This window comes from Mus musculus, chromosome 12 (assembly GCF_000001635.26).
Source record: "Mus musculus strain C57BL/6J chromosome 12, GRCm38.p6 C57BL/6J".
Taxonomy (NCBI): Eukaryota; Metazoa; Chordata; class Mammalia; order Rodentia; family Muridae; genus Mus; species Mus musculus.
In genome coordinates this window covers 82,087,294-82,112,100 of record NC_000078.6, presented here as the reverse complement: position 1 = coordinate 82,112,100, position 24,807 = coordinate 82,087,294, and the positions used below count along the sequence as shown (strand labels likewise).

Genomic DNA, 24,807 nt, shown 5'->3' with positions numbered 1-24,807 from the left:
GGTCTTTATGGAAGTTACCTGTTCCATCTATGTTTGTGGGCTCAGTATCAGCTTATAAGATAGCAAGAAAAACATATTGGTTATCAATATTTGGAAGAACCTATTTTTATAGATGAGAATGTGCACTTAACCTCAGGGTCTGCCCTTTGGGTTATATACTCAGTGAGATTTGACACATATCTGATACCTTGTATCTACCATTAGGACTTCACAGACTAGTCTTGTGCTCTGAGATCCTCTGTGCTCTGCCTATTCATCTTTCCCCCAGGATCCCTGGCAACCAATGGTCCCTTGAGTTCTTGATCTTCCTGCCTCTGCTTTCTGTCTGTGATGGTTTGAACGAGAATGGCCTCCATGGGTTAATATATTTGAATGCTTGATCTGAAGTTAGTGGAACTGTTTGGGAAGGACTGGGAAAGATGGCCTTTTTGAAAGGTGTATGTCATTGAGGGTGCCTCATGGTTGTTATCTCAGCAGGTAAGCTCTCAGCTTCTGCTCCAGCGCCATGCCTGCCAGCCTGCTGCTGTGATCCCAAATTTCCAGTTATGATGGTCATAAATTCTACTATCCTCTGGAACCAAGAGCCCAAAATTAAATACTTTCTTCCATAAGTTGCCTTGGCCATGGTGTTTCATCACTGCAGTAGAAAAGTAAGACATTGTCTATAATTCTGCCTTTTTCTAGGAAGTTATATAGCTAGAATCATAAATTATGCAGCCGTCTTAGATTGGATTCTTCCACCGAACAAAATACATTTAAATTCTTTCTTTTTTGTGGCCGATAGCTCCTTTCTTTCTCGAGTTGAGTAATTCCACTGAACAGGTTACACAGAGATTATCAGTGTGGAAAACCTACTGAAAGATATCTAGGTAGTTTCTAGTTTGGGAGAACAAAAAAGTTACTATAGACAGTTGTATGCTATTGCATAAGCATGCATTTTTCACTTCTCTTTGGCAAATACGTAGGCTTTTGCTTGCTGGATCATATGGAAAGCCAATGCTAAGCTTTTTAGCAAACTGCCAAACTGTCTTCCAAATCAGCTGAACCATTTGGCGTCCTCTAGATAATGAATGGCGTTCCTAATGTCCTACACCCTCAGCAGGGCTTGACGCTAATATGAGTGCATATATTAATTTTAGTTATTCATTTAGGCATTATTGTTTTAATTTGCAGTTCCCTTATGATATGTGATTATTGGCCATCTGTGGAAGAACCTGTTTAGACCTTTAGTCCAGTTTTTTGCTTAGGTTACACACACACACACACACACACACACACACACACACACATTAAACTTCTTTACATATTTTAGATTGTAAATGCTTTGTTGGATATGTATCATGCAAACATTTTCCTCTAATCTATGGTTTGTCTTTTCATACTTTTAATTGTGTCTTTCACAGAGCTACAAGGGCAGCTTGTCAATTATTAAGGAGTGTGTGTGTGTGTGTGTGTGTGTGTCTGTGCGTCTGTGTGTATACCTGTGCATGAACATGCAGAAGTCAGGAGAGGCCATCAGCTGTCCTCCTCCAGCTTCCACCTGTGTTTTTCTGCTTCTTGGTCACCATGTGGCAAATAGTGTCTCCTCCATGCTGTCACCACTCGGTGGTTGTCAGTCTTCCTTCAAGCCCAAAGTAACAGATCCAGGCAAGCATGACTGACTCTGAAACCTAAGGCAAAATAAACTTTCTCCTTTCTTTTGCTTTTAAGTCGTTTACTGTATTTGTTGCAATGACTAACACACACCTTGTCTCTAACGTGACAAAGTAGCTGCTACAGTGCTTTGTACTTTGTAGTGGGTGAGATGAAGCAGAAGTTTGTGTGTAGAGCTACATCACTCACAGTGTGTGTGTGTGTGTGTGTGTGTGTGTGTGTGTGTGTGTGTGTGTGTGTGTGTATGTGTGTGTGAAGATTTTTCTTCACTTCCAGAGCTGGGCATCATTGGCTGCAGACAGCCAATCAATTTGAAGAATTGCCTTTGGAATTTCAGAAGGAAATTTCAGAAAGTTTTTAGCCTAGAGGACCAATCATAAAGCCAGGCACGGGTAAACTTTTCAGTATTCCAGTCAGTAGGTTTCAACCTCAATGCATGCAAGTATTGCTAGAGAGCTTTAAAAACCCACCAAGGCCTGGGCCCTACCTTATACCAGATTGAATTGGAGTCTCCAGGCCGGAGCCCAAGGCATGCTTCCCTCCCCAGGTGTTTTGGACACATGACTTGACCTGTGAAGCACTAATCTAAGAGTATGCTCAGGCTTGTCCCTCTGGAGGTGACACTAGAACTCAGTAATATTATCTGAGCCAAGATTCTACACCCACTCCCCTGGAGGAGGCTGTTGATAAGCACTTCCATGACATCACAGGTAGGTGATCCACAGAAAGATATGTGGGTTTCCTTTTTAATAAAAATGTTCTCTCTTTCGAGGGAAGAGGAGGAGGCAGGATTGAAAGCCAAGATAATTGAAGTAAATAACTCTAGTCTCTGACACATGCAGTTCTTCTCCATATGCAGTAAATAAAAGCAAGCCTTACTTCTAAAAGAAACAACGTGTACTGAATCTTCCCCTCTGCCTTTATCTAGAAGTTTCCAAATTAATTCGTATTTGCTGACACATGTCTTGTTATTGAGAGAACAGTCTCCTTCCTCCAATAGTCTCATCCATCCTTCCTTCCTTCTTTTCTTTGTGTTGTTGTTGGTTGTTGTTGTTGAAACCGGGTTTCTCTGTGTAGCCCTGGCTGTCCTGGAACTTGCTCTGTAAACCAGACTGGTATCACACTCACAGAGATCCCAGGTGCTGGGATTTAAGGTGCGCACCACTCTCTGAGCAAGTTAGTAGACCATGAAGAATGAGAGTACTTGGTGTGTTTAAAGGGTAAAGGGGGTGGGGTGGGGGTGGGGATGAGAAATCTCATCAAACCAGGAATCTGAAACACACTTTCTCTCTTGTTCATTCAAAAACCGACTGGGAGACATAATAGGAAGGATTTTGGTTTTGTTTGTTTGTTTTTTTTTTTGCTGTTTTGTTTTTTGTTTGCGTGTTTGTGAGACAGGGTCTCTCTATGAAGTGCTGGCTGCCTGGGAACTCACTATGTAAACTAGGTTAGCCTCAAACTCACAGATTCCCCCGGCTCTGCCTCCCTAGAGCTCTGATTGAAGGCATGAGCCACCATACCCAAGTCAGAGAGGATTTTATGGAGTAGTTCCTGCCTAGCAGATTGGCCAACATCTGACAGACCTGTGTTGAGTCAAGCCACTAGAGGAGAAACAAACAAGCGGGAACCATATGCGGGGACAAGAAGGGGACAAGAAGGGGCCATATGCAGTTTCTATCAAGGTGAATGGGGAGCTTGGAGCACTGGCCTGCTGCTGCTGCTGAAGTTAAGCTGCTTTTCCTTCCGAGAGGAGGAAAGGGCTCCACCCTTTCGGGATTGCTGGTTCCATGTATCTGGGTCCCATAAGTGGGGACCACAGAGCTCGCGGTGCTGCAGCAAGGAGAAAGTGGCGAAGGCAAATACAGGAAACAGTGAAAGGAGATGGAGAGAGCTAAGGAGTGGAAGCTGGTGAGCACGCAGGGGTCCCTGATTCTCAGATCTGTTTGTGATTCTTTGTGTTGCTGGCTCATCTCTGAGGTAAGGGGAGCCTCCACAGACCACAGAAGTTGGCTCTTGAGTTTAGAATAGACTTGTAGCCTGTCATCAGTCACATGGTAGTCAATAGTAAGTCCAGGGTAGAGATGGTTGGTGTGTTAACTGCCTAGCTGGCTTCACCATCATAGAGAAATGACTGGAGATCTTTGTTTGTTGGTGTTGTCATGATGAAATGCACTGCCTTCTTGCATCATCGTCCGCTTCTGCTAGATTTCTTTGCTGAGTATCTGGGACATGGCAGTCAGTTTAGTTAGAGTATAAGAACACACTGGACTTGGAAACCCTACGAGGGGACTCATAATGCTGTCGGGAAGACGAAAGAGAGGAACAGGGAAACCGGAAGCAATGGTCCCCAACACAAGATCTAGAGTGTGTTGCTTGCCTCTTGTCTCTGTGACATTTTTTCCAGAACTTGACTTTAGGATTCTGACAATAAAATAATGTGAATAGTATCCATGTGCATCTGGTCCATCCTAGACACAGCAGCAGGTTTGATCATTCTCCTTCCAGGCTTCTCTCCCACTCTTCAGCTTTTCTTTGGCTTCTTTTGGGTTGTGTTGAATTGAGAGGATGGTTGTAAGAGCAAAATAGGGTTTCTGCTACTCATTTCTCCTTTTCCATAGCCCCTGGAATGCCACCATTTTTTTTCATGGACTTACAGAATTCATTGTTATGATAGCTCTCAGAATATTGTCTCCCTTGATGGGATTCACGTGCCAAAAGAAGTGTGGTGGAGGTGGGCCTAGAGAAAGTTCCCCTTATCTCAAAGCTCAACAATCAAACCAGATCTGATTCTGAAACTCTTCCTGCTTCCACCAAAAAAGGCTCTGACTCGTCACCAATGTGGTCATGTCTAATTTCTGGCGACCCGCACTGAGCCTCAGCTACCAGACAAGGGCAAAATGGTGTGCCAGAAAAGCCACCAAGCTGAGCCAGAGCAGTGAGAATTGAGAACTCTCTCTTTAAGAAGCCTTGGGTGTGTCACCTCTGTTGGCTATTGGCTAGTTGGGTGTTATTACTGTCCCTGAAGAAGAGAGCAAAGACCCAATGAAGAGGGTGTCTCAACCTCCATTCCCTGTGGCCATTAGCCATCGTAACCCCATGTGCTGCTCAGATCTACGTTCGTTCCTTGTGATGCCTACACAGTCTTTTCACCTGAGGCTGGTGACCATGTGCCCTGGGGGAAGGCCTAAGCCTTATCACTTCCCTTAATCTCTTGACGTTTCCATTGGTTTGGCCTCGGGAGTCTGTGTTGAAATCCTGACAGACAAGCTGTGAGGGAGAGTTGAGGGAGGTGCTCCTGGGAGGGAATTCCTTGCTCCTAAGAACTTATGCAAGTGAGAGTCTTCTGCTTTCACTATGTTAAATATCAATGCCCAGATCAATGCCTAAAATGGTGTGAGGAGAGCCACCCTACGTGAGCATCATGGGAAAAATGGGAAGCAGTAGACAGGAGAACCTGGGAGCAGCTCTCGGCATCAGTCCTGATACAAACACCCCTCCCTAACTATCTCATCCTGTTCTGTAAGACAGGAAGTATTCCTGTAATTTTTGGTAAACGTATTCAGATGGCTCTAACTCCTTTCTGCTGTGTTTTTAATGGCTTGTGAGCACAGGGGAGACAAACTGACCTTGTATTCAGTTCTGATATCTGATGACTAAAGAGAATAATAATTCTGTCCTGATTGCTCTCTATTCTCCCACTCTGTTGGCTGCGCCAAAACTGCTGTGTAGCTTCTTTAAACAGTTACCCAGCCACAGTTACGTAAACAAAAAGAGCTCTAGACATTTCAGAGTCACTGTTTTGAATCCGGTGCCTTGACCTCCAAAAACCCTCTTCTCCTGATTTCAACTGAATTCTCAACCTTCTCCTCAGGAGTGACCATGAGCACTCTTTACTTTGGCACAGATTGGAGGGTTTCAGCTCCGTTGTCTTTAGACCTACCGCAACAGAGAAACAACAGGCCTGAGAGAAGTTGCTTGGTTCACGGTAGTGAGGAAGAGGGAAGAGGAGGAGAAGAGAGGGATGTGCAAGATCCACCCTTCAAAGGCATGCCCCCTTCCTGGGGGAGAGGGGCGGGCCTTGGCCACACTCCTGAGAGTCTCCAATACCTCCCAAAATAGTGACACCAGCTGGGATCCGAGATTTCAGCAGGAACCGGTGGAGAACCGTTCACCTTTGAACAATGCCTTCCCATTCTGTAGCTTGGGACTGTCCCCAGCTACTCAAATCTGGCTCATCTCGGGATCTTTGTCCCCATGGGTTTTGTCTGAGTTTCTCTTCAAGGCTCCACCGACATATGCCTGTCTACCCAGACCTGGAGTTTTGACCAATTACTGAGGCTCTTTGGTTTCTCCGTTTACAGTGGCTCAAAGTTCCCTTCTGAGTCTTGAGTTGTCTTCCATTCTGTTCCCAAGGAGGATTGCCTCTCTGCAGTGTGGGCTGGACGGGGAAAACCCAGCTGCAGCTGCTACCTGGGCTGTTTCTCCCTCTGCCTGTCATCTGCCCTGTTGTCTCCACCCCTTCACTGACTTGCAGGAATTTCGCCCCTGCTCTGGAAGCTTTCCACGGAAAGAGAAGCAGACTGAATCCAATTCTGTTTTATGTGGTTGACGGCCTTCTCGTCACCAGGTTTAACAGATGGCTTTTCATCTGCTTGCCTTTCCGGCCCATACCGTGAAGACTGCATCAGGAGGAGCCGAACTCAAAGTCCTCTCGCCCTTGTTGGACAGGCCATGCCTGCCTACCTTCTAAGCCCCTGCCAGCTCCTAAATTCCATGCTTCCAAATAAGACAGTAAAATATTCGACTCTGTGGATTGTTAACAGATTCTTGGCCTGAGCACAAGTCGCCCCTAATGTGCCTGACTGGATACCAATATAAAGTACAATGGGTTCGCATATGCAATGCGTTGTCTTTCATTTTTAAAATCTCATTTTATAAAACTTTTAATTGAATCAGGCTTGAACTTCCTGTGGCTCGAAGCCAAATAGAATTACACTGATGCTAAAAATGTAAATGCATCCCAGATCCCATGGCCTGTGTATGCTCGGAGACACTGAAGCCTGAAGGCTTGTATGCACACTGAGATGAGAAGGGAGAAGCTAACGATTCAGGTGTCTGATTTATAAACATTTACAGGAACATTTTAAACGTTCTGCTTCAGAATGGTAAAACTATCTTTGACTTTGGAATTCTAGAATGCCAGACCTGGGAAGACTTCTGTGGAATCATTGGCTCATTCTCCACATGGTGGAAAGGAAACTGGGAAGGGGAAAGGAGAGACAATTTCAGGATGCCTCCAGTATCAACAGAGCCAGGGCCAAGTCGTATCCAACACACCCTGGTTCCGCTTCGACTGTGTCAGTCACTGTCCGTCCTATACATTGAGAGGTCTTGAAGTCACCCCAAGTACTGGGAAGTCCATGCCATCCTTTATCTGCTTTGCCCCTCATTCTGCATGAATTCCTCATGAAATAGACCGGTATCAGGCATGCGTGCATGCTCAGGAGACTAGAAATGGAAAAGAATGCTAGCTTCTCTCCTGTCTCCAGCCCCATTCTGCAAACAAGATGCCCACACAGAATCATGGAGGTCACTGCCTGGTGCCAATTCTTTTCCAGCCACCCATTTTACTTCAGAAATGGAGTTCTTATGACCCATGGATCGCCACGGACCGATGACATTGCTGCCCATCACATCTCCCTATCTTGTGGCTTGGTAGGGAACATCGATCGTTTGGAACATGCACAGACAAAATTTATCTTCCTTTTTTTTAAAAAGGAGCATACTCTCCCCCTCCCCCGCAGCAAAGGGAAACTGTATAAAGATGCTGATCTTTGGGGGTGCACGCTTTGACTCTGATACTAAGGGGCCCGGTATCTTTCTTTGCCTGTGCTGTTGCCAGGCAGACTAGTTACCAACGCAAAGCTCCTCCCTGATAAGTTGAACTGTTCCCCCTCCCAACTTCATTATGCCTGCAGCCGGAGCTCTGCTGCAGAGGAAGCCATGCCAGATACCCTGATTCATGTGCTTAAAATATCTGCCAGCCTGGGGATGCGGGCGAGGCAACAGATCTGGAAAACACAAATCAGATCATCAGCTGTTCTGAGCATGTGCGAGAACAGCAGCAGGATGGAGATGTGAACCACAACCAGGAGGAGGGGAACGGATACGGCTTCTAGACTGATGGGTGGGTAAGGCGGGCAGGAGCAGGCATGCAGTTTTAATGCTCTTAAAACTATCACTGAACATTCCAGGCACCAGGTATAAGGATGGACGGAGGCTTAGCCTGAGTCCACAGGGCTAGGCTGGAAAGGGTGACCCCAGTGTTGGAGAATCTTGATACACTCTGTGTAGGCATATCACTAGGTATTGACCCAGAGCATGCTGGCAAAGGACTGTCTCACTGAGTTAGGTATACCTGGCCCTTTAATAGGTTTATCTTAAGGTTTGTGGGATGGTTCAGTGGGTAAAAGCAGGAGCCACATAAGCCTAGAGAGCTGAGTTTCCGTCCTAGATCCTAAGTGGAAGGAGAGAACCAACTGCTCAAAGGAGTGCCCCCATTCTCCCAGGCACACCATACGTAGCATGCACATACCAGTGTGTGTGTGCGCGCACATGACCGCTCCCAATAATAATAATAAATAACATTTTAATGGGTTATATAATTTTATTTATGTTTTTATTTTATTTAAGGTCTCACTAAGTTGCCCAGGCCTTTCAAACTTGCTACATAACCGGTGGATTTGCTGTCTTCCTGCCTCAGCCTCCTCAGGAACTAAAATTACAAATGTGCTCCCACCAAGGCTGGCTGAGAATGTTCTGTGAAGAACTTGGACCAAGTCCCTTAGTTTGGGCTTCAGAGAGAACTTGGCTTTGCTTTCACTCCACACCAGGTAGAAAATGCAACAGAGGGAGAGGGAGAGAGACAGAGAGACAGAGAGAGAGAGACAGAGAGACACAGAGAGACACAGAAAGAGACTCTGTGGGTTGGGAACCCCCTGAAACAACTGTATGTAAGGAAATTATGTAGAAATGTCCCACTCGTGTGAACTGGAGTTTAGGCACCTAAGGGAGCCGAGAAAGATTCCTAAGCAGACAAGAAGGAGGTAGGACCAAGAACTCCATCATCTCTGGGAAAAGTCAGAGGCCCTTCCTTTAAGACCAGCAATGGAACTACCCAGTCACTTCTGAAGCACAGACGTGAAGCGGTTTGGCCACATAGCTGAGTGTGGGCCATCAGATCCTAGGATTTCTTGGCCTGGATCTGGGGACAGCTGGCCTCCTCGAAAATGATGGCGTTCCCTTGGGCTTTGCATGCCTGCACCCTAATTCCGAAGTCATTTTAGAAACACGAGAGGTGAGGGGGTTCCCAGACAGCTCAGATTTCTAGCCTTCAGCCATTCACATTCTGTGTCACCATGTCACCTTCATGTCACCTTCAACCAGATCAGGCGCCTTGGGGTGGTGAGGAGAACACCAGGAGTTCATGAGAAGACAGTGGGAGGTGCCATTCCATGGCAGCCATCTTTTCTCAGGCAGGGGTGCCTATGAGTTACAGAGTCGGGGCTCAGGAAAGATCTATGAGTAGACTAAAGGGGTTAGGATCCGTGGCTCTGACAGACTTCAAGGTGCCAGACTAGGGTGCCAGCTGATCTGTCGGTGGGTATCAGAAAGCAAGACTCTCAAAAGACAAGGAGGTTACCCAAGTGGTTGAGAAACGGCTTTAGTTTCTGTTTTCCTAATCTGAGGAACGGAGGACAGAGAGATAATTGCCTCCTTTTCTTTCCAGGAAAAGCAACCAAGGCTTTGTGTTTCAAGACCTGGGTGCCCTGACACCAGGCAGGGGATTCCCAGTTCTTTGTGAATCTAGTCCACCTGAGGAAATTAAGGAGCCTTCCAAGCAGGGAAGAGGTAAAGGTTATTACTACCTTGTGTGTAAGATCCTGTCAGGGCCTGACTTACTAAAGGTGGCTGCTTGCTGGGAACTTGGAACACAGGGGGGTAGAGTTGTGGGATTTTCCACAAAAAGGCAAAGGGATGTCTCCTTACTCTTTATGCCCCAGCCATGGACAGATGAAGGGTGGCCGTGGAGGCTTGTGGATCTTAGACGCTGTGTGCCTTTCAGAGTCGGGACAAAGGTTCTTTAAGAGATGCATCTGATGTGGAAAGGAGTCTCGAGGACCTAGGGAAAAGGTACCCAGGACAAAGCAGGAAGGAGGATGTGGTGGGGGCTTCAAAGAACAGAGACACCAAGAGACAAGAACTATTTGCTTGTTGACAAGATGGCCGCTGAATTGTCCTTGACCTGAAGGTCAGCACACCAACTTACGAAGCCTGACTCCTGCACATGGTCTTCCCTGCTCCTACCACACAGAATGACTGCCATGGACTTCTGCCCCACCCCCAACTCCCAACCCCGGGCACATTCTATTCTCCTCACTACCTGGGCCCCAGAGATATTACTCTGCTGTGGACTAGTCTCATGGCAGCCTCTAGAACTAATTCTACTGCATACACATTAGGGTAGGAAACAATTATGCTGCAAATTGGCTGAGTCCAAGACACGGACAAGAAACACTGCCTAAGCTTTTGTGTTGAATAAAAATGTCTTCTACTCTTTTTATTGTCAGACAGTAAACCCAACTGCTGCCCAGGATCAGGCACTGGCAGACGAGGTCAGTGCCCAGCTTGCATGGAAAGTTCTGGTAGGCTGTTTTCTGATCTAGAATGCCACTACTGAGCCGGCACAGGTCTTACCTCTGGCTCCGATGCACTGTTGGCTTTGGCTTTGGCTTTCTGAGTTCAGCCCCATTTCTGGGTCATCCTCCCAGTAAAGACAACACCATCATATCGTGGTGTGACATTGCTTTCCTGTCCACATTCAGCCTTCATGGTCACTGTCCTGCGATGCCCTGTGACCAATTGGGGACTTCACAGGGTAGAGCTAGTGGCTTCCTTGGCTTGCTCATATCCCAGCCCCCCCCCCATCTCTCTTCACACCCACTTTCTGTGTTTACCCACATCGCTCACAGGTTTAGCTTGGAGGGATTATAGAGGACGCCTCTGAATCCCAGGCAGCTTGCTCCTCAACACGTGGCCTACTGTTTCATCTCACTGTGTACCGTAATTAGTTCCTCTTCACTCATTGGATAGGAAATCCCCCAAGAGCAGGAGCCATATCTATTAAATCCCTAAGCCTGTGTAAATACAGGTGGAACGCTCTTAATGTCATTTACAAATTCAGTTTAAAAATGAATAATGAGCAGATGGAATGACTAAATTATATCTGTTTTTCTAACTTGTTTTTCATTTTAATTTTTTTTATTTTTATGTGTATGGGTGTTTTGCCTGCATGTATGTCTGTGTACCACTTGTATGCCTGATTCTCGAAGGAGCCCTGAAGGGGGCACCAGAGTCAGACTGTTGTGAGCCACTGTGTAAGTGCTGGAAATCTAATACAGGTCCTCTGGAAGAATGGGTAGTTCATAGCTGCTGAGCCATTTTTTCAGTATTACCCTTATCACCATTATTATTGGACTCATATATGCTGAACATAGATAGTACTGAGTTTCATAAGAATATTTTCATACAAGTTGATAACGTCCTTTGACCATGTCCCCCAAATATATGGTTTCTAGAGGTCATAAGTTTTTTTTTTTTAAATAAAACAAAACCTGAGGTAAAACTGCCTGCCTTTTAATTACCAAAAAGACCAACAAAAAACTTAACAGATATGGGGGTACACACCTTTCTTTGATCCCAGTGTTTGGGAGGCAAAGATGGATTTCTGAGTTTGAGTCAAGCCTGGTTGGTCTTCAGAGCAAATTCCAAGACACCCAGAGAAATCCTGTCTCGATAAACAAAAACAAACAAAAATCGTAAAATACACATAGCACATAGGCCCATTCCTAAGTGCACAGGTTGTGGCCTGACACCTTCGCGTGGCTGTGCAGCAGTGACCTCCACCTGTATCCAGAACTTTTCAGCTCGCCTTACTCTATGCTCATTAAGTAGTAACTCCGATCTCTCTCGTCTCCCAGCCCCCGTGCTGTCCTGTAAATTACGTCCCTGCAATGTCAGTCCTCTAGGAAGCCCAGGTAAGAGCAACCTCGCATTTCTTGTACTTTTATAACTGGCTTATTTCGCTTAGCATAGTCCCTTTAAGGCTCATTCCTGGACCCAGCAAGCTACAGCGCCTTCTTCCTGATCAAGGCTAACACATGTCCCATTTGCCTAAGCTATCTTTACCTTGTGCACTCGTCTCTAAACAAATCCCCAGCAGTTTCCACCATCCGGTTACTGCAAGGCGCTGCCAGTGAACATAGGTGTGCAAACATCTGCTTAAACTCCTAACTCTTTAGGGTATGTACACAGAACTCCAAGTCTTCCAGCAATTCTCTGTTTGGTTTTTGCTGGTCTCCGTATTGTTTCCCAATGTGGCACTAATTCATTGGAGAGGCAAAGACGTCTTTCTCTCCATAGCCTTGGACTTCTCGCAGGATAAAGCTTGGGTGTGGCTCCCAGTGGTTCACAAGTGATGTCTGCTTCTCCCTGTGGTAATATTGAAAATGGGGGAGACTTTGGGAGGTGGGGCTGAGTAGGGGCGATTGGGTCATTAGGCATTGCTCTCAGAAAGATTAAGGTAGTTCTCTTTGGGTCTTGGCTACTTCCTATGAGCTAACAGATACGGGGGTACATACCTTCCCCAGTGGTTATGAAAACAATGAGCAGAACTGATCCCAGCTGGCTGGTCTCTCTCTCTCTCTCTCTCTCTCCCTCTCTCTCTCTCTCTGTCTCTCTCACTTCCTGCCTTGAGATGTGGTCCCTGCCTTGTGCATGAACTCTCACCATTGGCCATGATGTTTCTCAGACAAAGGGGACCCTGTACCAGAAGCCAAATAGATAGGACACTTGACCTTGGACTTCAGCCTACCAAATTGAGAAGTAAATAGCTTCAATTCCCTTAGAAAATACCCAACTTCAGTTATTTTTGCCATGGTAACAGAAAATGGACTAATATAGTTAATAGTGATTCTTGTTGTCTGATATGTGTGTGTTTATAATAGTGCTCCTAATGAGTGTGAATTAGTGAATTAGTTTATTACTGAAGCTTTTTAAATTTTTTATTTATTTATTTATTTATTTATTTATGTTCTTGGTTCTTTTGAGACAGGGTTTCTCTGTGTAGCGTTGGAACTTGCTTTGTAGACCAGGCTGACCTTGAACTCACAGAGATCTGTGTGCCTCTGCCTCACAAGTGGTGGAATTAAAGGCATGCATTTCTGTGATGATCAATGATGTTGGGAAAAGACCAAAAGCCTTCAACAATATATATTTTAGACTATTAAGGAAATAAATCATGTACTTAAAAAAACATTTCAAATGTATAGAAACAAAAATTAAATCCTAGGAAAAAAAGCATTTTATTTTGATTTCTTAGAGACAAATACTTCAGAATACCCTTCTGATCTCTCCCCCCCCCCACCCCCACAGAAATAATTCTTTCTGGCAAAAAAAAAAAAAAAAAAAGTCTTAGTAGAAACTTCTATCCAACGCTGTTCTAAGTTCTAAGTAGAGAGCTTTCTCGGTCAGTGGGCCGTGCGGGTGTCGGGGGAATGTGTCATTAGGTTGTGGTTTCCTAGCGGGTCTCTGTTTTGCAGAGTGGGCAAAAGACTAAGAACTTTGGAGTGTTTAGGAGCTGTCAGTGTTGGAAGGGAAATGGTTGGCCAGAGACGGTGACAGGTGAGGCGCAGTCTCTGGCAAGGGAAAAGCGCTTTGGAGGGAAGAACAGACGTCTGGAGATCTCTAGTGAAATCTTCACTGCTCACTGGTGCCTCGTGGAATGAGTTTGCTCGCTGGGAATGTGGTGAGCGTGCCAGAGGTTGGAGAAGGCTGGAGAATGAGCTAGAGGTTTAGGTACCTAAGGGCGGGCACTGACACCATGTGCTCTGTTACTATGAACCCCATGCTGTGTTACTAATTTTTGCCAGCTTCCTATCTGTGGCTGAGAGTTACCAACATTTCGCACTTTCTTTCCGGGCTCTTTTATGCTCACGTGACCTTGGGACTGCGTTTTAGTGAGGGAAGAATGGATTTGGATTTCGGTGATTTCCAGACCAAAGTTTTTGAGAGGCAAGGATGCCCCTCACTGTCCTTGTTCCCTGTCAGCTTCATGCGGGACACGGCAAAGCCTCGGGGACAAGGTCTTGCTATGTAGTCCAGGATGGCTTCAAACTCGTGATCCTCCTGCTTCAGTCTCCTGAGTCCTGGGATTCAAGCAGATGGCACCATGCTTGAACCCAAAGCTTAGGTTTCCACAAACTCAACGGAGCCATATGGAAGACAGCCATCTGACCAACCGTGGCACTGACTTTACACTACTATACAAAAGTGAGTTGGTGAGACGCACTTTTTCTCTGGTTCCAATAGTCTAGCCTGCTGTAGTCAATACTCAAGCTGTAGTCAATACACCCAGACTGAGGTGGTTTAGTTGCTGGTTTGCAACTTGATTGGATAACAAGGAGACCAGAGTCACAGTGATAGCATACAGAATTGGTTTCTTTCTGTCTCTACTCTGCACCAACGCTGGCTCCACCCCAAGACTTGCTGTCACATGATCAGAGGACTGCCTACAGCAGGCCTACCTGCTTCCTGTTCTGTGCCATAGGAAGTTGTGTGTTTTCCACATCAACCAGCAACAACTCAAGGCTCTCTGCTGACTGTCGCATGCCACAAATCTGTGACCCCAAAGGCCTGGACCGTTTGGCATTTGAGTGGTAAGCTAGGCTGCGTCCACACAAACTGCATGGTTGCTGACAGTGATGCTTTTCTCAAGAGGACAGAGGATGGGTTGCCAGATGTACAAAGGCGAAATCACTTGGTCTCAGCTTTCTTGAAATAGAAAAAGTTCTTTTGGAGATGCTAAAGAAAAATGAAGTCATTTCCCTCTTACACGGACTGAACTATGTCTTTGGGAAAATTACTTTCAGAGAGGAATAAAAAAACAAGATTGAAAGCGGGAACGGGGAGAATGACTAAGAAGGACACAGGTTCAAGAAGCTGGAGGAAATTCAACAGCTCTGGAGCAAAGTTCAGAAACAGGATTTTACAAGAGGCAATCTCAGAGTGAGGTGTGCCAAGCAGAGTAAGAGAGATGGTGTGCCCTATGGCTAGAGGTGGAATATCTCAAGCCAGGCTTATTTCTCTGGCTGTTAGCTACGGGTTCGGGAAATACTTGCAACTTACCAGGCCGGGCAAGCCATAAGTCAAGGGTGCTGTCCCTGTGCCAAGTTCAAGCTGGAAGTGCTGTTCTCAGCTATTTCTCCAAACACTGCAAATGTATTCTTCTGGACACCATACCATGTTTGGGAACTGAAAGGGAGGCAGGGGTATATGCACGCCTTCCTTCCCCTAGCTCATCAGTCTTCACCTTTGCAACAGGGGCTAAATTGATTTTGCTTGTTGGTTCAGAGATCACAGAATTGGACCGGTTGTCTTAATCCATAACAAAAATAATTTCTCTTAGCACAGATGCACTTTGATTGACTTGGAATCCCTGCCTGTAAAATCTTCACAAACAAAAGAAACACGAAGAGATACGCTATAATAAGATTAGGCTCAAATGGCAAGGCAAGTGCTGAATTTAAATTGCTCAGCAGTGCCTCCCACAGAACTGTCTACTTCACCTTTCTCTGCCACTGTGGAGAGCGCAGAAGCGCCTCGCCAGCTCGGGTGGTCTCCTCAGCTCCCCCTCCTCGTGATTCTCAATATTCAGTGCAACTTCTGTTCTTCCCATGAAACATCCTGAATTTTTCTAGTCTTTAGCTCCCAGGCATCCATTGGAGAGCAATGCAATGGACATCAGAAGTGAAGCCAGGCAGACTACAGTCCTCTCAGATCTGTGTGCTGGCTGTGTAGCTGGGGATGGGATCATTGCCCACCCCAACCTCTCGGTTCCTCCTCTAAAACAATGAGACCAAGAGTAACAAGGACTGAGACAAGATAAGGTAGCAGAGTGCCTAGCACAGTACCTGACTCCAAGTTGACAACTGACCTCAGCTGTTTTGAGTTCCCCAGGATCTTTCCACATCACTCTGGGCACGAATGCTCGTGCGTGCATAGTTATGTGCACATGTGAGTGCAGTCAAGCATGGAGACCAGAAAAAGGCACCAGGTCTCTGTGATCTGGAGTTACAGGCTGCCATGAGCCTCCAGATGTGGATGCTGGAATGGAACTCAGATCGTCTGAAGGAGCAGTAATAACTCTTAGTGCTGAGTCGTCGCTCCAACCCCCACCCATCCCTCTTAGGCTGAACAGATGAGAATTTAAAATAATTCCAGACTAGACACAGGTTGGGCTGGGAAAACCAGTGGCTCTCCGGTAAGGTCACACACAGTAGGTGAGTCTCTGTTTGAAAACAAGCTGGGTGAGTTCTCCATTAACGTGCAGGAAACACATAAAACCAACCAGTGGAATGATTGGCAGAGGGAGCCCCTGGGGCAGCTGTTATCAGAGTCAAAACCTGATCAAGAACCTCGACTGCATGTTAGCTCAGGTCCCACTGATCAGAAACTGCGACTGTGTGTTAGCTCAGGTCCCAAGAGCACGGGTAGTCACAGCTTTCTGTTTGATACCAGCTCGAGCATTTAGATCATTCAGAATTGGGCTGGATTCTCCTGTGTGAGAATTTTATTTCTTAGGTGTTGCTTCAGTCCATCTACTGTAACAAAATCTCACGGTCCAAATAGCTAATAAATAGTAGAAATGCACTTCTCAGAGTTTTGGAGGCAAGGGTGACTAGGGTTAAGGTTCTGCTATATTCAGTGTCTAGTCAGACCCACTTCCTCATTCCTCAATGGCTACCCCCACACAGTGTCTTCACATGGTGGAAAGCATGAGGAGAGAGTGGCCATTGAGAGATCTGAAAAAGACATTGGGACTTAATTGCCACCCAAACTCCTATCTCCTCCACCCCTCACTTTGAGGGTTAGAACATAGGTGTTTGGGGTAGACAGAGACTTTCAGACAAGGTGGATTCTAATGGGGTTGGATGGAACATTGCCAAGAGAATAACACATTGTGCCTATGAGGTGGGATGCACATATGTGTTCAGTCGCAAGTGGATATGTATGTGGAGACAACCTCAATGTCATTCCCTAGGTACCATCTACTTTTTGTTTTTAAACCTTTACTTTTATTTTATGTGTGTGAGTATTTTGCCTACATGTCTGTGCACTTCGAGAATGCAGTACCAGAGGAGGCCAGAAGTGGGCAACAAGCTCCTGGAACTGGAGTTGGTAGCGAGCTGCTATGTGGGTGCTAGGAATCCAACCCAGGTCCTCCTAAAGAGCAGCCAGTGCTCTTAAGCAATGAGTTGGCTCTCCAGCCCCCATCCAACTTGGTTTTGTTGTTGTTTGGTTTTTTTGTTTTTGTTTTTAATTGAGACAGGAACTTGTTCTGGAACTACTAAATAGGTTGGCCGGCCAGCAAGCCTCAGAAGTCTCCCTATCTCTGCCTCCCTAATGCTGGAATCACAAACATGTTCCCCACACTTGGCATCTTTTGTGTGGGTGCTGGGGATCAAGCCCAAGTCCTCGTGCTATAGACTGAGCTACTTCCCCACCTAAATAACACATTTTACTCCCCTAAAATAAGTCAACACGTGCTTCTCACAAAAGCGCTTGATAAAGTTGTGAATCCTCACAAGTGTGGTAGGCCCTGAACTACCAGAGCTTGAAATCCCAGTTTACTGATGGCCATTGCTAGTCTACGGCCCGTGGTAAGAGCCTGGACCATGGAATGCTACAGGTCAGCATTCGAATCCTGGTTCTGTTCCCCAGGTAGCCTCACGAGTTCCAGACCTCCCCGGGGGCTGCTTCCCTCAGCTCTAAAGAGTTCTTAACAATCCTCTCAGGGTTGAGGAGAGGCTCCGTGGGTAAGAGTGTGCACTTTTCAAGTACCAGAGAAGACATGGCTTTGAATTCCCAGAGCCTACCAAAAAAAAAAAAAAAAAAAGCCAGGAATGGCTGTGTGTGGAAGGATTCTGAAAGCCCTCTGGCCAGCCAGCCTCAGTTCAGTCTGAGAGAGACCCTGAGACCCTGTTGCAAGTCAATAAAACAGAAAAGAACAGAAGGCAACTAATGTCTGTTCTGGCATCTGCACATATGTGCATGAGTGCAGACCCTCATGTGTGCACACCCACGCACATACACGCATGCACGCATGGACCAGACAACTACCAGAACAAACGTTGAAAAATTCTCTTTCCCTTGGATGTTTGCTGTAAAGGATGGAATGAGCTAATTCATGCCAAGAGCCCAGTCTACTGCCTGATCCACAGAAACCTCTTTTCATGTAAACAAGTATGATAATAGCTACCCCACAGTTCACATTCCTTACCCCTGTCTTCACATTGTGCAGACTAAAATTCACTGGATCACGGTCTTACATGAGACTTGAAGACAGCCCTTTGCTATTTTGGGAAATCAGCACCCTTTTTTAAACCAATAAATCCTCAGCGCAATGCTCTGTGGATATTAACAATGATAAGGAGAGAGGTTGTCACTGGGAATCTGTGTAAGAGATGCAGAAACTAGACCCACGGGGGAGCGAGGTCAATATAACCTTCAATTACCTGGGAAATCAGCTCTTCTTCCAAATTGAGTTGTTCTCTTCCCCTCAGCAAGCCAGGCTTCAGCTTCTGCTTTCACTTGAGAGAACGTCTACAAATCATCTGTGCCCTTGAACTGAATTGAGGAGAGTCTGGATAATGACATTATACGCCTAACGCAGCAAAAAAGAAAAAAAAAGAACTTAAAAGGTAATTCTCCTTAGAGAACACGGAAGAATAGTGGGCTCTTTGTATGGACTCTCTGGTGATGTCATTGTCTCGCTGTCATTGGGATTCGAGGTTCAGTTGGACTGAGCCCCAGCAGTGATGGATTGTGCCTCTCACCTGGACCCTCCACGAACAATAACCCCATTGTGAGATCGCAGGCCAGCCAGTCAGCTTGGGAAAGGGACCAGTAGCCTGATCTACATAAGGATTGAAATTCCCACTTCTTACTGTATTTCTCAGAGGGGTCTAAGCAAGAAGGCTCAAAGCCCCAGGCCCTACTAAAAGTGTTGGCCCAGGATGTTAGGGAGGCTGACAGGCAGAGCCTCAGACTTCCTGATCTGCCAATACCACACGCAAACATGAATTGGAGACGCTGTAGGAATTCGGGGAAGCACAAACGAATCCTGGCTTTTACATTGGACCTAGTGGCGAGTAGGGAAGGTTAGGCATGAAACCACAAAAAGACTTTTACATGGAAACAAACACAGATAGATGATGTGGTACCCAAACTTTGCCAGGTGCAAAGAACAAAGTGGGTGGGGGAAAGACAAAGCCCCACCCATTTGCCCTGGGTGAGATTGGATGGAGACACCTCTTCCTCCCCACAGAGGCGGTGTTGTCTTCTGGTTCCTAGAGGGGCTATGTAGGAAGACTTTGACCTGGGAATGGGGGAGGGGGACTAGGCTCCAACAGCAGCATTTTCTGGGATAAGGTCCGGTAACACAGTGGGAAGATGGCTGCTTCATGGCTGGAGACCAGCATCCAGGGAAGAGACCCCTGGCCCAGACTGGCAGCCACCGTCCCCTGCACGGCACCCCTGTACCTCTCCTGACTGTTCCCACAGTGCAGTGTCTGCTCAGCTGCTCGGGGGTCCATCTAGTTTTATATTGCTATGAAGTTTTCCTTCAAGACCCTGATGAAGCTGGAGACAACTTGGGGATTAGAGAGCGGAGAGGGGAGGGGAGAGGAGAAGAGACCTCCAATATCATCAGCTAATCTCGTTTTCTGCTGTACTCTGCTCATTTACCTTTGGGAGCAATCTATTTGATTTTAAGACCACATTGCCCAAGTCCCTGCAGCCACCATTTGGGCCTCCCTCCGTCCCAGAGTCCAGTGTCTGCAAACTGTGCCTAGCCTGTATGGCACCGGTGTTTCTGAGCATGAGAAGGGGTGCGGAGAGGAAGTGAAGAACAGCTGATGAGCAGGAGACAAAAAGCAGAATGCATGAGGCCACAACGGTGCCGGTGCCCATGGCAGGCAAACCAGGAGACTCCAATCACATCGCAAGCTGAATGCTCCAGGGGACTCGCCAAACCATGAACCCTGGATTGCTTAAGCACCGCCAAACCTAGAAAGGCATGAAGTAAAACAGAGCGGGCAGCCAGACATTTAAATGGCCTCTTCGAATCCTGAATAATTCTTTTATTATGGGACTCTGATTGTTTGAAAAGCACATCAGTCTCTGAGCCATTCTCTTAGTATCAGAACGGTTTGTTACAAAGAACGTTTTACCTCTGTACAAATAACTATAGTGAGCAGAGAAGGCAGTGTCCACGCGTGACACCAGCCATTGATCTGATCCCTAAGGCTGGCACGTCTATGGCACCACCATAAAACTTGATGCCCTAAGACACAAAGCACACATTTTTATGGCCTACAGAAGTTAGGCTGCGCCTCTGAGAATTTATGTACTGGAAATAGGATCCCTACCTTGACAGCACTGGAAGGACCTTGATTGGAGCTTAGCTCACAGGAGAGACACTGTCATTCATAAGTTAGTGCATTATAGAAAGGGGCCTGCATCAGTCACTTGTCTTCTTGCTGGACAAAACACCAGAGAAAGCGTCTTTAGGAAGGAAAGCTGATCTTGGCGCACAGATTGAAGGCTTATCACAGCGAGGAAGGCACAGCAGTGGACAGCCAGTCATACTGTAAATAGTTAGGAGGGAGAGAGAGAGAGACAGAGACAGAGAGAGACAGAGACAGAGAGAGACAGAGAGACAGAGAGAGAGACAGAGAGAGGCGAATGCTCACTTGAAGAGGTACTTAGCACACTTAAAATATACATATTTATTTTTATATTTTATGCATATTAGTATTTTGCCTCTGTGTGTGTGTTGCTCACAGAGGACCTCAGATTCCCTGGAACCCGAGTCTGTTGTGAGCCACCATGGAATGCTGGGAACTGAACCTGGGTCCTCTGCAAGAACAGCCAGGGTTCTTCACCACAGAGCCCTCTCTCTAGCCTCTCACTTGGTTTGTTTTTATTTGGTCTGGTTACCCAGCCTGGTTAACCCAATAACAATGGTTGTGGGAGGAGTGGCTAAATCATATAAGTATCTGTCTATATGCCACCTGTGCGTGGGTCCCCCTAGACACCAGGAGAGAGTATTGGATAGCCTGGAGCTGAAGTTATAGGTGGTTATAAGCAGCCTGGCATGGGTGCTGAGATTCAAACTCAGGTTAGAAGATCAGAAGAGCTGTGAGCATTCTGAACTACTGAGCCATCTTTCCAACCCTAGTTAACCCATTCTAGAAACCCTCTCACAGTCAAGCCAGAAGTCTCTGTCTGGTCAAGCTGACAATCAGATTAACCACCACAGGGCTGTCTTAAGGGGTCATTCTCATGTAAAAGGGTCACCCTTCCTCTTTCTGCCATGTAAAGATACTGCACAAAGGTACCTTGATCTTAAGACTATCACCTTCTAGAATTCTGAAATTACTTTCTGTTCTATAAAGAACCTGGTCTCAGGCTGGAGAGATGGTTCAGTGGTTAAGAGCACCGACTGCTCTTCCAGAGATCCTGAGTTCAATTCCCAGCCACCACATGGTGGATCTGTACTCGGCTCCAATGCCCTCTCTGGTGTGTGTTGTAGATTTGGTTTATTGCTTGAATTATGTTATTTAGATTCCCAAAATTGCACAATAGTCCCGCATGTGAGACACTGAGGGTCCTTGCCCTCAGCTGGTTCTGATTGGTAAATAAAGTTGCTGGTGGCCAATGGCTGGGCAGAAAGACAGAGGTAGGACTTCAGGATTTGTGGGCCAAGGAAGAAGCAGAATTGCCATGCTCAGAAAGGAATAAGATCCAGGCTTGAAAGCTACAGAAGAGAGAGCAGACCTATCATGCAAGAGCCAGGGAAGATGGCCCAAGGGCTCTCCTGCCCCACTGGGTCTAGAGTAGCAAAGACAGAATATAGATTTTAGTAAGTAAAAACTCAGGAGTATCAGAGGGGAGGTGTTAGCAATGTGGAAGTTTGGGAATGGCATATTAAATATAGGGCTGCACGCGCATGTGTGTGTGTGTGTGTGTGTGTGTGTGTGTGTGTGTGTGTGTGTGTCTTTCATTCAAGAATCCAGAACACTGGTGTGGGAAATGAGGAATGCACACCACAGCCAGCAGGGAGATTGGAGCAGGTTATTCAACTACAGCAACAGGTGTGTCTGGAGCACAGCTACAGTGTACTCATATAAAATAAATAAACAAATTTTTAAGAAAGAAAGAAAGAAAGAGAGAGAGAGAGAGAGAGAGAGAGAGAGAGAGAGAGAGAGAAAGAAAGAAAGAAAGAAAGAAAGAAAGAAAGAAAGAAAGAAAGAAAGAAAGGACCCAGTCTTAGGTACTCTGTTATAGCATTACAAAACAGTCTAAGAAACATTGTATTTCTAACCAGTTAAAGGAATTATGGGAAGGTCAACGGCTGGCTGGTGTTGATGCCCATTCAGGTACAGAGTAAAGACGGATGCTCCACACCTCACAGCTTACCTAAGCATTCATCCTAATGCTTAAAGAGCTAAGACCAGAACAAAACTAATTTATAAATTAACACAGAAACTAACTTTAATATATATGGCAGAATTTTTAAATGATCATGGAATAGGTAAGGTCTCCTAAAGAAAGACCACTAATCTAGAAATTTTAAATAAAATAATTGACAGATGTGTCTACATGAACTGGCAAATTATTCATCTGAAAAGATGCCGTGAGGGATGCAGAGATGGCTCTTTGGTGATTAAAGCCACTTGCTGTTCTTGCAGAGGATCTGGGTTTGGTTCCCAGCACTTTCCTGGTGAGTCACAGATGGTTGACTCACCCAAGGAAACCTGACGCCCTCTTCTGGCTTCCACAGGCACTGCATGCACCTGGTACACAGGTACATACATGAGGTCAAAATACCCGTACACATGAAATTTAAACATGAAAAACAATTTGAAAGATGCCATGATTAAAATTAAAACAAGGTGGCTAGACTCGACTCAAAGAGAGGAACGCCTCCACGCCACACAGCCCCTCCAGGAGAGCTTTTCACAGCAGGTGTTTGCTTCTACACAGATATAAGCTCTCTCCGCGGTGCCACAAACTTTGGCAGGGGCGGGGACGGGAACGTGGGGAGCAAAGTTTACATATACTTTGTCTGTCCTCAAACTTGATGCAACATTTTAAATCAGAGGAGTATATATGAGAGGGAGGGGGAAGGGCTCTTCCACTTACTTTCCTCTGGCAGATGTTTCCAACAACTCTGAGTGCGCTGTGTATCTGGATGCTGCAGGCAGTGAGAGGCGGCCCGAGTGCAGCATGTCTGAAGACCGACACAAACTGGTGATCAGGGACGAGGTCCTAGTCCTACCTAGTTAGTTACATCTGTGAACATCTGATTCTGTTTTAGGGAATTGGTCACCAGAGTCAGCTGAAGGGAAGGAAGGGGCTTCTTGCTGTCACTGAGTGTCCAGTCAGGTGGATGGCTTTCTGATGTAACTGAGGGATACTTGCATTCACAGCTACAGCTGCAAAAAAACTGCTATTAAGATATATGTAAAATAAAATGGGGCCAGGCATGGTAGTACACACCTTTAATCCCAGCATTTGGGAGGCAGAGGCAATAGAATCTCTGTGAGTTCAAGGCAAGCTGTGGATACAAAGTGAGACCCTGTTTCAAAAAAAAAAAAAAGCAAAAAGAAGGAAAATTTATAAAATCACTTCATGACTGGGAAAAAAAGGCAAAACACAGAAAGGATAAGATGATCGGTTGAAAGAGGAGTGAAAAAGAAAGCAAACAATTGATTTTCAAAAATTATAAATCAATAGTTGGTGGAGAGATGGCTTAGTTCAGAGCACTTGCTGCTCTTCCAGAAGACTGTGGCTGGATTCTCAGCACATCTCATTTAGAAGCTCTCAACCCTCTGTACCTCCAGATCCAGGGGATCTGACGCCCTCTTCTGGCCTCTTCTAGAACCGTATGAACATGGTGCATAGACTCGGCACACACACACATGCGCGTAATAAATTCATTATTAACTAATTATAAAAAAGGAAAATTATTCTTGTTTTTTTGTTTGTTTTTTTTTCGAATCAAGGTTTCTCTGTATAGCCTTGGCTGTCCTGGAACTCACTTTGTAGACCAGGCTAGCCTCGAACTCAGAAATCTGCCTGCCTCTGCCTCCCGATTGCTGGGATTAAAGGCGTGCGCCACCACACCCGGCTACAAATGGTATTCTGTGTAAGGTTTTGTGTGATGGCTAATCTTGGTTGCCAACTTGACTACACCTGAAATGAACCAAAGCCGAAGCAGTTGGGCACAACTATGAAGGATTCTTCTCAGTTGGATCATTTGAGTGGGAAGACCCACCCTAAATCTGGGCCACACCCACTGATGGCTGCCCACATAAAAGGAAGAAGGAAGTGTCTGCTTTTGACTGCCTGCCCTCACTCTTACTGGCAAATTCATCTCTCCTGTCCCTGAGCCGTTCCTTCCCTGGAGTTAGAATCTACCTCTTCAGGATTCCAATGTGGGCTGTAAACCGCCAGCTCGGTAGAGCTTCCCGGGGACTCCAGCACCAGGTCAGAACGGCTGAGAAATCCTTTCTCCTAGACTGAACAACAACCAAATCTTGGTACTTTCTGTCAGGAGACAGACATTGTTGGTCCTCAGACCACATCTTGTAGCTTCTCTAATAAATCCCTTAAATAATATATGGGTATTAATTAATTAATTAATTAATTCTATCAGTTTTGTTCCTTAGAAAAACTCGACGGATACAGATTTCCAGAATTTAAGTATATTGAAATGCCATGGAATTGTTAGAAAGAGTTGGGGAGACTTATACATGCCAGTAAACACTTTCTAAGGCACTATAAGCCACCACAGAACAGTATGAATAATGTACACAAGGAGCTGGAGTCATATGTATATCTAGACACACACATACATACACACACTACATGCATATATATGGATATATCCATACCCAAGGGCATAAGGAGACTGAAAGGTAGTGTGTTAAGGCAATAAACAGTTGAACAGTTGTTATCAAAAAGTCA

At 45.8% G+C, this 24,807-nt stretch overlaps 1 long non-coding RNA gene across 5 annotated transcripts in view; it reads right to left on the bottom strand.

Annotated features, from left to right (window-relative positions):
• Gm30799 overlaps positions 1-24,807 on the bottom strand; it is a 53,543-nt gene that overhangs the window by 10,970 nt on the left and 17,766 nt on the right. For 3 of the 5 annotated variants that reach the window (XR_872864.3, XR_001780653.2, XR_872865.3), the window contains 4 exons: positions 22,981-23,068; positions 20,202-20,312; positions 18,288-18,436; positions 8,350-12,204 (listed from right to left, as the gene is read on the bottom strand). This is a non-coding gene — a long non-coding RNA (predicted gene, 30799). Of the gene's footprint in view, positions 1-8,349; positions 12,205-18,287; positions 18,437-20,201; positions 20,313-22,980; positions 23,069-24,807 lie in introns of those variants that run through there. The other 2 variants (XR_381760.3, XR_001780654.1) reach the window with 2 other exon arrangements.